The 15,036-nt window shown below is 39.2% G+C and overlaps 1 protein-coding gene across 1 annotated transcript in view; it reads left to right on the top strand.

Moving 5' to 3' along the window:
- The first annotated feature begins 10,508 nt into the window (after positions 1-10,508).
- Positions 10,509-15,036, top strand: part of GAS2 (growth arrest specific 2) — a 92,467-nt gene continuing 87,939 nt past the window's right edge. Inside the window, exon 1 of the mRNA XM_005150574.3 lies at positions 10,509-10,630. The gene's annotated coding sequence lies outside the window, so the exon portion shown is untranslated. The remainder of the gene's footprint in view (positions 10,631-15,036) is intronic.

Genomic DNA, 15,036 nt, shown 5'->3' with positions numbered 1-15,036 from the left:
CTTTTTCTGGGATTCTTTTCTTTAAGCCAAGAAAATACTTAGTTACTCATGCAAAGTACTTTTATTCTTCAAAGTGCACAAATTCAGCCTTCTGTGGCAGTTTGAACCCACCTGCCCTTTTAGGGTACCTGTTATGTAGTATCTTAGAGCTATCTGTTTCAGATCCCATGTTATCAGAATCCCTTAATAATCCCTGGATAATGTCATGTTGATATGTAATGCTATGGTACTTGTAGGAAGTCAAGCATACTACTAGGACTAAGATTAGTCTATATTATGGTCTTAGTATTAAACAATTAAGTGTCTTGAAAAGTATTAGGTGAGGGGGGAATCTGTGTTTATGTAAGGATAGCAACTAAAAATTCTTTCCTACTCCTAAATTCTGCGTGTTTCCAATTGCTGTCATTCACAAGAGTACAGGGAGATCTTATAAACACACTTTCATGCTGGAATTGGTTATATTTTTCACTTACATAAAAATATATATATAAAACTCAGAGAAAGATAACTATGTATAGAACTATTTATACATATGTCTGGGTTCTTGTAATGTAAGTCACTTTGATTATTTTACTTTCATTGCCCTAATGTCCTGAGAACATATTAAATTATCAGATACACTAATATTGCTCCTTCATAGCTCTGTACAGTGTCTTAAGAATAATAGCTGTCCATGTATGTAAAGATAGCTGTGTTAAAGCACACACATGCACATGCTGGATAGATATTTCTTTTCTTGAGAAATAAGGCTTTTAAGTATCTGTTGTTTCCATTTTCATGTCTCCAAAGCTTTTATGTGAATTCTTCCAGCACTTTTCTCATTATTCTCTCAACCCTTCCTCTGCTGAGTGGCTGGGGCTTCCAGACATATAACCTGAAATGTCCTGGGAGGATTTACATAAAAACAATAAAGCCAAGGAAATGGAAACGACAGAATATATACATAATTTTTTTTCAGTCTTTGCTAAGAAGCTCATTGGTTAATATTTACAAAGAAATTGAATTTTCCATATTAACATCCCTTTCACTGTGAAGCAAATGTGGGATAGTGGGATGGTAAGAAGCATTACTTAAGTGAATGGGGGTTGTATGTTAACCTCATTAATGATTAAAATATTTTATTTTTCTCCATTCCAGTATATAAAGAAGAACATTCCACGAAGAAAAAAAAAATCATATAAATGGCTGGATCCAGTCAATGTTGATGTTAAATTTTGAAGGGATATTTCTTCCTATTTAAGAAAAGATTAATGAATTGTTTGTTTAGCTAAACAGATATTAAGGAATACTAGTTTCTGTTACCTATGCTCATAGTATCCCCTGAAAGCAAATCAGTAAAACTGATACTGCTGCTTATAGGATTAGTAGCAGAGTAAAACGATTTCAGTTTCTATTGCGGGCCACTTGATTGTGTGCCTGTCTCTGGGAAATGCTCCTGCCAGGTTTTGTCAGAACCTTTCTGATGGTAAGCTCTTCATATCTCAGAAATTACTCCCCTAACTGTTATATTGTCCTAATATTGATGTATTCTGCAGAGCAGGCAGACTAAATAAACACAGGCTTATTTTTTTTTTCCTAGTTCCAGATTTTTTAACTTAATGGTGTTCTTTAATTTTTCCCACATTTTACTAAAAAATACAGGTATTTAATTAGTAAAAGGGTCCAGAAACGAAACCACTTTGATCTGGTGTTGCACATTTCCACAGCAGTTAGGATTTGGATATTTCAGATTAATTCCATGTTATTTTGGTTTTCTGACTTGGTTTGTGGTCCAATGCTGAGCTGCACTTAAGCATTTGTGCAATGGCAGAGGTCGGAGCCTTTGTGTAGATCCAAAAAGTATCACCATACAGGTATTACATGTGTGGGAACATTGTTGTTCATAGCTGACCCAGAGACATTGCCATTAGCTTTCTCGAAGACAAGAAATTAGCAGCGCTATGTTAATGAATTGTATCTGCAGAAAAGAATGAGTTTTTTTTTTTTTAAAAAAGTGGCAAAGATTCTAGCACAAAGGATATTTGCATAAACCAAAAAGCCAGCAGAAAAAAATTGCTGTGTAGTTCATAGCTGTGGATGGGATGAAGGTGATAGGTGAAGATGAATTCCTAGAATTATCGAGAATAGGCCTAAAAGAGAGGTCTTTATTAAAGATCCCTTTTTTATTAAGGAATTTGTATCAATCACCCAGTAGTAAACCTGAAAATAATCAAAATCTTGTTAATTCGATTTGTTCTAATGAAAACAGCAAACCAATCGTTCTTAGCTGAAACCACTACTATGAGTGTCTTCATATTTCTTGATATTACAATAGCTTCTCTTAGTTTGAGAGAATTAAATTTTTAACTGCATCAAGCACTAATTACTTTCTAATGAATGTATTGGAATTTTATACTCTGCATGAAGAAAATAGCACTCATGAACAATGAAATTTTTCTTGTGTCCGTTTTTGTCATGCTCATCAACACCAGAAACAGTGTGAAGTTCTGTTAACTGATAATTTAAGATTCTTAAGGATTGGCTCCCTTGTTTTTTGTAGGAAGAGTTGGATCTAATAGTTCTTAGAAACTTTGTCTTTCCAGACGAAGCTTGCCTATGATTGACTATTCCAAACCACCTAAGGGAGTCAGGCACCTTGCCACAATAGCAAATCAATGGGAACCAGATGCTTGAGAGTCTTAAGAGCTCTTGAAAACTTGTGTATTACCGGAGATGCTTGTGTCCAAGTTAGAGCTCCTCATTCACCTAGAACAAGTGTTCTGTGCATCTGGCAGTATTCATGATTGAAGCTGACATGTTTAACAGTTTAGAATTGGGGTGAAACTCACCTGAATACTGCAAACCTAGTGGACAGATGTTAAGAACTATAGTATAGAAGTAACTGATGCAAGAGAATACTCCAGAGCATTTAGGTAGGGGTAATCTGAGTCATCCTTTTAATCTCAAAATTAAATTGGCTTCTATTTTCTTTATCTTTGCTACTAAAGGTAGCAAACAGTGATTTCACTTGGAATGAGGAGCTGGAATCTTATACTGAATTAAGTTATCAAATGAAGCAACTTGGGAAGAAATCAAAATGTTAGTTCATGTAAAACCACTATGTTTTGGTTAATATTTTTTTGACTTAACCTTTAAATGAAAATTTTCAATTAAAATATTTTAAAGATTTAAAAAGTGAAACATTTGTTCAAAAGATTTTTCAAAAAGTATTTTAATTCTGTAGTAATATTGAGGAAGGAGGGTTGCTTCTACATCAACAAACCTTTAAGCAGAGAATTTGTTTGGGAGGTTTGACTTCAAGTAAGGCACTTTCCAGCTTTCCAGTTAAATCTTTGGAACCTTCTCTCGTTAGTTTGAATAGATATGCACTGGTTTGAACTCTTCTTCCCTGACGATCTATTGAAAGGACTTGGAAAAGAAGGCAGGGCCTTGTCAGTCCCTGTCCTGTTGACAAGATGGAGATACATGGTTTGGCTCAAAATCACCCTTTCCCTTGCTGGTTTGGGAAGAACTGCAGAAGACAAAGAATTGGAAACGTAGAGGCTGCCTGGTAGGATGCAGTGGTTCCTCAGACAGTAGGCTGAGCATGGGTTGATAGCCAGATGGAAACTATTCGTTTTTCCTTTTGCTTACATTACATTATTTTGTTGTTTGCTTCTCTGGCTATATAACTGTTTCTAATAGCATTTTGTTCTTCCTGGTTTCCAAGTCCTTTTCTTTTACAGTTTTTGAAAACTTTTCAGATGGGAATGATTTCAACATGTGTATTTAGGCTTAATACTAAACATGTAAGGTTCAAGTTATACACAGCACACTGGGTCTAGGTAATTTGTCCTGCAAATAGATGCATTCTGCCTAACTTGCTACTATGGCTAATGCATCACTATCTCAGGTAATTTGAATTAGCTAGTTTGTTGGGAAGTACTGGCAAAGATATTGGTCAAAAATAACAATATGGATGTTATTTCATTATTTCCTTACATGCTGTTTTAGTTAGGATATTACAAACAGTGACTTAAGTCCTGTTCCAACTGTTCCTCTAGTTATAATATTAATGGACATAAACATGAAGTTGAATCCATCAGACCTGGTCATGGATTTCCCATTATATTTGTTCCCAGAGTGATTCAGTGTCCCAGTTCTTAACAGCTCTCTGAACATACCCAGTCAGTTGTAACTGGTCTGTATAGAAATTACTGCCATGTTCTGTGAAATCCATGGAATTGTTCCAAATCCCTGGGGATAGTTTTGTTGAACTCTGCAAAACTGTGAGTCTTTGTTAGATTTTATTTTTTAGTGTCTTTTCAGGGAGAGATATTCCAGACTCTCTCCACCATCACCCCCCAGCCCCAGCCCTCCCAATTTACACACTGTGGGCCTGGCATTCTTTGTGTCTGCTCCACTTCCACAGCAGTGAAAATCTCCTGGCTTTATCAGCTTTTCTCCCAGTCTCTGCCTTTTATAGCATTTCGTGAAGAAGCAGCCAGTGAACTCAGTTTGTCACTAAAAAATATGATCATCTGTTCTACTTAGGCTACCATATTTATTACTAGGTTAATAATCTTGGTTTTATTATTAGAATAATGAAAATTAAAGTTACCCTTTAAATGTTAGAATACTTATCCAGTAAGCCTTAGTGAATGTTACAGTAGATGATGTGTATCACCAATTATGTCTTGGTAGATCACTGCATATGTTTGTGTAATTTTTTTTTTCCTACAGATCAAAACATCACATGCATACCTACTGGGATGGAAACAGAGAGATCCTTTGGATGGATTTAGACCCTAGTACTTGCATATACTAAGGCTGAAGAGTTTCAAATTACTGTCTTTCCCATCTTGGTTTTTGTTGAATGAAGCCTGAGGGCCACAGATACACAGTACAGTATTTAGTAGTGAATTCCATCTGGAATTACCAGCAACTGAGTATCTCCTGCTATCATATCCTTTATATAACTGATCTCTTTGGCCTACTTTGTTCTTTATTCTCATTTACCAGGCCCATGATATTTTGCACAAGTGGGTTTTCTTTTTTCCACATTTGTTGCATTATTTCTTGATTTTTTTATTATTCTGTGGGCTCTTTGGGCTTGTGACAGTTGAAGAAAAACCAATGTATTAATTAAGATCACACTAAATGATATTTAATACTGAAATTCTGACCCTGGATTTCTTTGCAAGCATGGGTATAATGTTTGCAAGGTTAACTTCTGCCCCCCCCCCCCCAAAAAAAAAAAAACAACAAAACCCCAAAACACAAAAACCAACCAACCAACCAACCAAAACCCAAAAAACCCCAAATCAGAAAAAAAAAACCAACAGAAAAAACAAACTATCTCTAGATTTCTCATTATTGGTTTTGGGGCATCTGGTTTAAGGGCTGGTCTGAAATTTGATCTTGCTCAAATTCTCTCAACGTGTTTCAGCAACATGTGTCATTAATGAAGAGAGCTGGTAACCAGTCTCCCTGTTGTTTGTAATTCAGCCTATGACAGGCAGCAGGAAAGCAGAACAGTTTCGGCCAGCCCCAATTAGGAAAACATGCCCAAGGCATAGGCTGTAGCATAAACAGAGGTATGTCAGGCTCCTCCCCAGAGGAAAACCAAAAGTGTACACTTGGCAATGATACTTAGCTTTTATTCTGAACAAGTTGAATTTTGAACCTATTGAACAAAACCACGTCCTTATTTTGACATTGGTATGGTTAATGGCAAGGATAAATAATTATTCCCAGTGGAAAGAAAGATCAGCTAGGTAAGGATGATCTGTGCTTGCAGGTGCTGAAATAATATGTGGGCAAAATAATAATGAAAAATGTACAGAATTTGAAAAGTATTTTTTTGTCTGAAAGAAACATACTAAAAATATAAGCACTTGGTTTTGGGCACCAATTAGAAATATCTCTATCACATTTGATATTGTAATGCTGTGAACTGGAGATTCTTCTGAAGGAAACTGCCATTCAGCAACATGCCCTTACATGAAAAATAATGTCACAAGGATTACTGGAATTGAGCAACTTCTTCACAGCAAGAATGCTTGCAAAAGAGGTAATATATTAAAAAAGCAATGGTTACCATCTGTGTTGAACCCTCAGTCTGTGACATCAAAATGCTGAAAAGGTGTCCCCTACCTTACAACCCTCATGGGATATACTTAATAATCATCTTGTAGATTGGAAATCTGACGTATCCAAAAGATTAAGTAACTTTCCCAAGATCACACATAGATTTCTTGTTTGGTTATGACAGCAAGTGATAACTACAGCCAAGATGCTTCCCAAATCACTGTACTGTACTTCCCTTCTCTAATAACATATTACTAGATACGTGATTTGTGGGATAAGGAAGAAGGAAAGAGAAGGGAAATGTGTGCAGGACTCTTCTATAAACTGAATTAGTAAGTTGAGCCCATCTTTATACAGTTCTCACTGTTCATTAACGTCAGACTACTTTACAAGAGGGTTTTTATGAATATGCCTATTTTACAGGTGGGAAAAATGAAATAGTGATTTGATAAAACTCATACAACAGATGACTTTGCAGGGCTGGGAAAAAGAACTGAATCTCCCAACCCCCAAGAGACAGAAATAACTTATTAAATTAGCTGGCATTCACCCTGTTTCATTTGGCAATATAATACAGTGCAGAGGGAATGGTGTTCTTTCCATTAGGAATGTTTCAATGATGCCATTTTAATAGAAGAATGAAAAGGAATGTTGGACTGAAAGCATTCCCTAAGGTGTAAGACTGACTCTTTGAACTGAGCATTGCAGAGAAAAAAACCTGGAAAAGAACAGCAATAGACGTAGTATCTCAACAATAGCTTCTGAGGAAAAATCATTTGAAATGTTGATGCATAAAGTGTAGGGGTGGGGGATAAATGCTGAAAAGCCATGTTGGAAACACAGGGACAAGGGCAAGGAGAACTATGTGAAGTTGATATGGAAAGAACATCAAACTCAGAAACCTAAGTGAGCGCCTGCTTTCTGCTTATAAGGACCAGTGTGCGTCTCTCCCTTTACAACCTACTTGAAGTAACGCACATTGACAAAACATGCAATTTCTGTTGTTATAGAGGCAAGTTTATTACAAATTGCATGTTTTGTGAATGTGCATTACTTCAAATAGGTTACAATTATTTTTTTTGCCTTTTTTATACTTCATGGAAAGAACAAGGTGAGAAAAGTAGAGCTGAACTTGAGATGGCCAAAGATTCTGCTGCTTTATGGAATTTCCACATGGATACAGGATCCTAAATTGGACTACAGAAGTTGTTCCAGTGTCTAAGCTCTATGGAATTGTTGTATTTCACTAGATAGCTAGTAGGGAAGGAAGACATTTGACTCACATAGGTCCCTCTGTACAGAAATACCTCTATATGCCACATATTTGCTGCTGGGTTAGCTTAGCATTTTCATTTAGATGTATCTGATCACTAGCTAGCTTATTGAAACACTTTTCCCCCCATTCAGTATAATATTATGATCATGTTGCTGAGAAGTATAGACTAGTGTGGGAAAGTTGCAATACAGATATGATGAAGTTATGAAGACTTTGAGATGAGTCCCTAGGACTGTAAGAAGAGATTGGAAACTGTATCTGTAGTTATATTCAGCACTCTCAGATTTGGAATAACTGCTAATACTCTAGTTCTTATAAAAAAGCCTCACCTGACTTCATTACTGTTAAAGGGAGTTTCATTATGGGTGACATCAGGTACAGAACTGGGTTAAATATAAACAGAAATTCAACTAAATATGCTCATACAAAGTCCAGTAACAAAGGGGGTAATTTAATGGGAAGAGAAATTGAAGCAAAGACTATTAATACTAGTGTCATAGAATATGAAGTTGGAAGGGGCCTCAAGGATCCTCTGGTCCTACCTTTCTTGGCAAAATCATGGTCTTAAGAAGATGTCCCAGCATGATATCCAGCTGAATCTTAAAAGGGTCCAGTGCTGGAGAATCCACTGCTTCCCAAGAGCTATTTTTCCATAGCTGATTGTTCTGATTGTGAAAAATTTTCCTCTTGTGTCCAACCGGAATCTCCCCAGGAGTAACTTGTGCCCATCACCCCTTGTTTGTTCCATGTCACTCCCTGTAAAAATTAAACATGGTTACAAGGTCTCCCATGAGCCTTCTTTGCTCTAGGCTGAACAAAAGCAGTTCTCTCAGCTTTTCCTCATGTGGCTTCCTAGTCCTTGGATCATTTTGTGGCTCTTCTCTGGATCCTCCCCAGCCTGTCCATGTCTTTTTAGCTTAGCAGGGGACCAAAACTGAACACAGCGTTCCAGGTGTGGGCTGACAAGCTTCCCACCAGTACATATGCAAATGCACATCTAGGATTTTTTTACATGATAGCTCAAAACACCTCAGCTTAACTCCCTGTGTGGAATTTCTCCTAAAGCAGGGAACTTGTAACTTGAAGAGGACACATAACCTTTGAGAAGCTTTTAATGGAAATATAATTAGTGCTTAGGGGAATGTTTTCTAAGTTCTTTATAAAGGGGCAAGACTTTTAGGTCTAGGGGACACCTTAACAGAATTGGTCTTCTCATCTCAAGCTTCTTCTTATACTGAGGTGACATATGAACTCGACTTAAATTGCTATTCATTATTTAAAAAAAAACAAAAACAAAAACATCTTTCTCAAGATCAGCTAAAACCTGTGTAAGATAATGAAGTGTACATAGGAATCTGCTCATCAGCTCAGCATCTGATTCATCACAGTGCATTTTTAAGATATTTGAGGGCTTTTGTTCTCCTTTTTTTTTTTTTCTTTTTTACTGTCCAAGAAATTGGATGAGCCAAAGAATACCATGCTCAGGGCATCTGAATTTTGCTAACAAGAACAAAACTAGGAGTTCATTTAATTCTGTGCTGTTACTCACATAGTACATGGCTAGAGCTCATCCTAGTTAAATACCTTGGCATGCTGATAAAGTGCTCTCATTGAAGTAGCACTCATCACAGTAGTTAATAGTCCATCAGAACAGTATAATAAGAGTATGGAATACAATAAAGAAAGAAAGATGTGTGTATTCTGATTGGCTAGAAATGAACATCTGCTACTCAGAGAACAGGAATTTGCTTACAGTGCAATTACTGAGAAATAGCCCAGCATTAATTGTGCAAATCAAGTTTTCCCAGCAGATCAGAGCACAAAAGAAATTAATGTAAATAAAAACTAAGGGTCAGCTTGATGTGCTCTTCAACAATCAGGTTAAAACAATTCTTTTAGTGTAATGACATATAATGTGCTTTGGCTAGAACACCTTAATTAAGTGGATATATTCTGTGAAAGATAAAAAAATCAGTGTGCTGTTTGACTGGAGCACTCTTCTGGAAAGTGCTAACATGATACCATTAGTAAACTCAACCAGACAATCTACATGCATGCATTAGGAGAAGCAGAAGTCTGAACATCTGTTTCCCACTATTGAATTCATGAAAGGGGCTTCTCTGTGCAGGGAATAAGTGAATAAACAACAGTTGGAGAAGGTTATCTCTGGCGTTTAACAAAATGCTGAGATGTCACAGAAAGGACATAAGGTGAGAATGAAATGGCTGAAACAAAAATGGTTGAAGAGTCAACTTGGCAAATGAAATACAAATGTACAAACAAGAAGGAGTAAAACTACCCATCACCCTCCTGAAAAAGCAATATCAGAATGCTTAATTTCTGAGCAGCATACATTTTTAGGTCATAGAACAGGAAAGATAATTGAAAGGACCTTAAAACTAATTTCCAACCCCCTGCCACGGGCAGCAACAAAACATACCAGCAGGGGCGCCTTCCACTAGACCAGGTTGCTCCAAGCCCTGTCCAACCTGGCCTAGAATATTGCCGGGCAACATGTGCCAGGGCCTCGCCACTCTCACAGGGAAGAACTTCTCTGCTTAAGTACACTACAATGTGATATTAAATTGTTTTGGAGATAGATGTGATAAAGCAGAGTTCCCAGTTCTTTTAGCTTGGGGGGGGTGGGGGGGTGGGCAACGTGACAAAGATGTGCTGTTAAGTGTTAAAAAAATTCCCACACTAATCAAAGAAAAAGAAAACTTTATCTTGGATGAGAATTTTTAATTTTTCCTTTCTCCTTTTACTATTCTTTTTTCCTCCTTCTACAGTCAGGAGTCTTAGAAAGGGAGCACTAATAATAATAGAAACGAACCCAAGCACCAATTTGCTGCCAAGGGCTGTAACACAATATCTCAGGATTTCAAGGGTGAATCAGTACAAACTGCCTCTGCCGGCCCTCTGAAAAGTAAAAAAAAAAAAAAAAAGTAAGCACTGCACTTCCGTTGGGGCTCGGTGGCTGCTGAAATATGGGACAGCCGGGGGAAAAAACAGGGAAAAGGAAAAAAAACCCAACACTAAAAAGCCCAGGGTTTCCCCAGGCGAGCCCCGCTCGGAGTGGACAGAAGCATGCGGAGCGGCAGCGCGGTTGCTGCCCGTCTGCTCCGCTCCGGGGTACCGCGGCGGCTGTGGGCTGGTGAGTGGACCCCGGGAGCGAGACCCGAGCTGAGCACTGCCCGCCCCCGCGGGGCTCGCAGCTTGGGCTCCTTTAAATTGAGGGCTTTCGGTAGGGTTAAAGAGAAAGGGGCAAGGCAGCGGAGCGGGAAGGTGAGTGTCTGGTGGTTCTGCGCTGTCGAGTCGGTGCTTTTGTGTCTTTCCCCCACCCCTTTCACTTCTCCAGGGAGCGGCGGGCACCGCGTTGCGGGTATCTGTACGGCTTTCTTCAGGCTGCGGGGTTTCATGGTGGAGCCCTGCGATCGGTTGGTTCCCGGGGACCATCCCGCTGCGTATGTTGCTTGGTCCTGCCCCCCGAGGGGGCAGATCTGGGAGCAGCGCCTCCAGCACTGATGGCAAAGCCATTACTAGTTTAGCCTTACAGCAGAGGGGCCCCGAGGAGGACGGACGCGTCCTGGCGCCTCGCAGAGCAGGGCTCCGCGGTGGGTGAGACGGGGGGCGGCTGCCGGACTTTCGGGGCGAGGTGGAGGGGGGGTCCTCCTGCGAGGCGGTGTGCGCGTTTCCAGACCAGCTTTCGCGGGGGGTCCTACTTGCTCTGTGCATCCCTCTCCTCAATTTCAGGCTTATCCCGCATACCCATGGGTTGCTGGGTCCGAAAGGCAGGCGGGAGGAGACCCTCTCTCAGACCGAAATCCGCCCTTTCAGGTTGTTGCTTTCTTCTTCAGGTTTTAGATTTAAATCTCAAGAGGGTAGAGTTTGACTGTGAGAGGACTCTTCTTACTTAATAGTGCTTTCATGTAAGAAGTGAAGCTTGCTGCCTTGCTTATCCTTGTCTGTCTTCCTGCAATGGTGGGTGTCAGTGGAGCCCACTGGTTTTGTGAGCTCCTAGGGGAGAAGGTTGCCTAGGGCACCAGGAAGGATGCACTGCAGGTTCCCCAGTGCAGTTCCAGCACACTTCTGAAGTTACTTGGAAATTAAAAATGGTCAACAAAAAGTATTCTTTGGTTTCCATCTGCATTAAATTATGAATGGTTTTTTCACTGTGTAGTAGATGTGGTGCCAAGTGTCATGGCTTTATGATGGTTTTGCGATGTGGATTATGATTTAATAGGAAATTAGCTGACATTCCTCAGTTAACATCATATGTTACTGTAGGCCATCTGATCGGCATTATAGCGTGGTGCCCTAGTTGGAACCACAACCAAACCATAGACGGAGGTGGTGAGGTGAGGAAGAGGCAGCACTACCCTCAGCTTCTTGCACTTACTAACTACTAACTTATTTGGTCATTCTGTTTATTTTACCCACAGTCTTATTTAAATTGGCACACTTGCTATCCAGAGTACTTCTTCAGCTCCACTTTACACCTCTCAGTTAAGCTTCACACTAATTTCAGGACAGGATTTAGGAGCAGAACTTCATGATTAAAAGCAAAGCTGTTGATTTGGAGTCCGCTTGTACTACTGCCTGCATAATGTACTTGCAGCAAGAGACATGCTTGTGTTCCTTGTATGATGTGATACATAATTTTAAATATATATTTCCTTTTCTAGCCAGGACATGGTAGAAGTTGAAATTTCTTTTTGTACTCGTTTTTAATGGCTATTTTGCTTATCCAAGCAGAAAAACATACAGTAAAAGCCAGGCAAAGGAGAAGTCAACATGAAATTTTTTGGGCTGTAGTAGGAATCAGGCTCAGCTTCCAAAAGTTGTGATTTTATGAACAAATTAATATTGAACATTCTTAAAGCTTTGTTTTGGTTTCAGTGAGAAGGACTTTTTGCTTTTCTTTTGGTAGAGGAGATGTTATCAAGGCAACAGGATTATTTCTTCTAGGCATAGTCCTGCAAATGTCTAGGCTTCCAATCATTAGCTCAGATTTTTAAGTGTGGTTAACTCCAGTTTGTTCTGGCCTCAGACTAAGGGCCTTACAGGTCTAAAGTATCACTGAGCTCTTGTGCCAGGTTCTCCATCCTCCACTTGAAGTACTGCACACATTTGTAACACGTATATTCATAATGTAAAGGACAAAGGCTTCTTGTGATGAAAGTTTACTTTATCAGTATAGATCGCGTTTTGATGTAATCCCTTAAAAATTCTAATTGATTAATGAGTTTCAGATGGTGGTTCCCTTCCAGTGCCCCTCCCCCTGCTCCCAGCATATACAGTGTGCTCCGAGTCAAGCTGGGAAAGATCCAGAAACCTTGGCCTGAATTGGTTGTGGTGTAGTTTATAAGGATAATAAAATAACTAGAAAAATTGAATTTCCTTAGAAAAATATGCTTGCTGCATTTGTGAGCTGATGTTTTATCTGCTGCTTTATAACAGTGAGAAAACTAAGTTACAGATGCCTGTATTTAGGGTGATGAAGGTAAGAATGACCTATGGAAAGGAAGGCTCTGTAATAGCTTTTTGAGGAGGAGCTATTCCATGTAGTAGCAAACTCATTTGAAAGTTTGTGTTTGGGTTTACATATGTAAAAATGAAAAACAAATGATTACTGTTCTGCAGTAAACTGGAAATTGAAGGTGATAATTGAGTAGCATCTACCAGTGAATGAGAGGTCTCTAATTTTTTTTTTTGTTTTTGTTTTTTGGTTTGTTTATGTTGGCATCTTCCCCCCCCCTTCTTTAGTCCATGTTAAGGATTTCAAGGAGGGGAGCTTTCCTGGTTTCACCTGGGGAAATGATTTCACTGTCTAGAAGATCTCACCATAGGGAACAGTTTCCTGATGTTAAAAATATCAATTGCAGAAGCTGTTAGTTACCCCTGTGGCTCTCTAAGGAAGCCATTCATATATCTTTTTTTTTTTTTCCCTTTTCTGTATATGTATTTGTGTATGCATATGTATATGGGTGAAGGGTGGAAAAACAAGAGCAATCTCTAGTCTTTTCTAATCTGAAAAACATGCTAATACTGATACAGGAAAGCTGAAATCAGTTTTTGACACAGCTACGTGTGTCAGACTAGCACTTACTGATGTGAAAGTGGTGATTGCAAGTATGGGTACCAGACTGTGATCAGCCTCAGTTCTGCTTGCACAAATGTGCATTTTGTTGCTGCAATTTAATGTGTTTATGAATGTTGGGTCTTTTATTTAAGCCTCTTTTGCACCCAGCTTGCACTTCCAGTGAATGAATGCTTCACACAGTGCACTTAAACTCCAGTAAAGTTTCAAAAGTTCTGTTCTTTTCCATCTGCTTGAGGTGATTAGAACTAGCAGGGAGATCCAGCAGAGACCCTTGCCAGATACTCATGAGCTCTGTTCTGGCTTTTGATCCTCTCTCTCCTCTCTTTCCAGTATGGCTTCTTTCCAATAGCATTACCTTCTCTCTAAGACAGCAGGAGATTGTCTGCAGTTATAGCTGATACCCCTCTGTCAAAGCCAATGTACAGTCTAGTGCTCAAGTTCCAGTTCCTTCAGAGAAAAGCTCTTGCTGCTCTTGCCTAAGTCACCGTCTGCTCTCTCTACCACTGAGTAAACTGTGTGACATATACACAGTTGTGTGCATCATGGTTTGTTTCGTCTGCAGCTGGTATCTAATGCACTGCCTCAGTGGTATTACAAAGGGCCTAATTTCAGAAGCTTAGAGCCATCATCTTCCATGGGGTTTTTATGAAACAATCTTTGAACTTGGTATCCAAGACAGAGATATGCCATCTTCTTGCCAGTTGTTCCAGCTTTCTGGAGCAAGTAGGCTGCTGAATTGGCACACATGCAAATCTTCAGTCCTGGAGGACTCTGTTTTGGCTGCGAAGTGGACAGAGCCACTGGATTAGCTAACCTAGTAAGAGGCAGTACCTGAGTGGATCAGAGCAAATGTTTGTCACACAGTGTCACAGTCAAGCTGGTATATGGTGCAAAGAGTATGTTGTGTAGGACTCTCTATACAGAGTTCTATATGTGCTTTATAATTTATTTATTTCCCCTCTATAGATACTTTTAACATTGTTCCAATCTTTTCTAACTAAATACAAATACGAAGAAAAACAATTGTTGGACTAGATACTGAATTTCTATGCTAATTCTTAAACCAAGTCATCAAGAACAAGTGACTGAGCAAGACTTCTTCATCCTTGACCTGGAAGGATTATATCTAGTAGCAAATTAAAAGGAGCTCTCAAGCCTCCTTTTGGTTGGGAAATAACACTCATGTTGTAATGAGGAATCAGGCTGCAGTGACAATGAAACTTGTGTAATGCAGAGAGCACTGCAGGGCCAGCAGCTACTCAGTGAAAACCACTATGTCCATATCCTGGAACTGAATGGTTAATTTGGAGTAAAAACTCAGTGTTTTGTATGGTTAATTCAAAGGGTGGAACATGTGTGTTTTCTATGTATGTGTATTCATGCATACATGCACACTTTTCTATATATGTTTTTATTCCTCCTGATCATACTTGGTAAGAAAGGTGGTTGGAATAGGAAATGGGATTGAATCCATGGATCTGCAACTGTGAGTGTCTAACTGTGCAGCCAGTTTTGCTTTCTGGGTTAGTCCTTTCCTCCTGTGTGTTTTGAGGACAGAGTGTATCATTCTTCAATCTTTTTGTTCTAT

Source organism: Melopsittacus undulatus, chromosome 8, assembly GCF_012275295.1.
Source record: "Melopsittacus undulatus isolate bMelUnd1 chromosome 8, bMelUnd1.mat.Z, whole genome shotgun sequence".
NCBI classification, from domain to species: Eukaryota; Metazoa; Chordata; class Aves; order Psittaciformes; family Psittaculidae; genus Melopsittacus; species Melopsittacus undulatus.
Note: the sequence above shows the minus strand (reverse complement) of the source record. Positions and strands in the feature narration are given on the sequence as shown.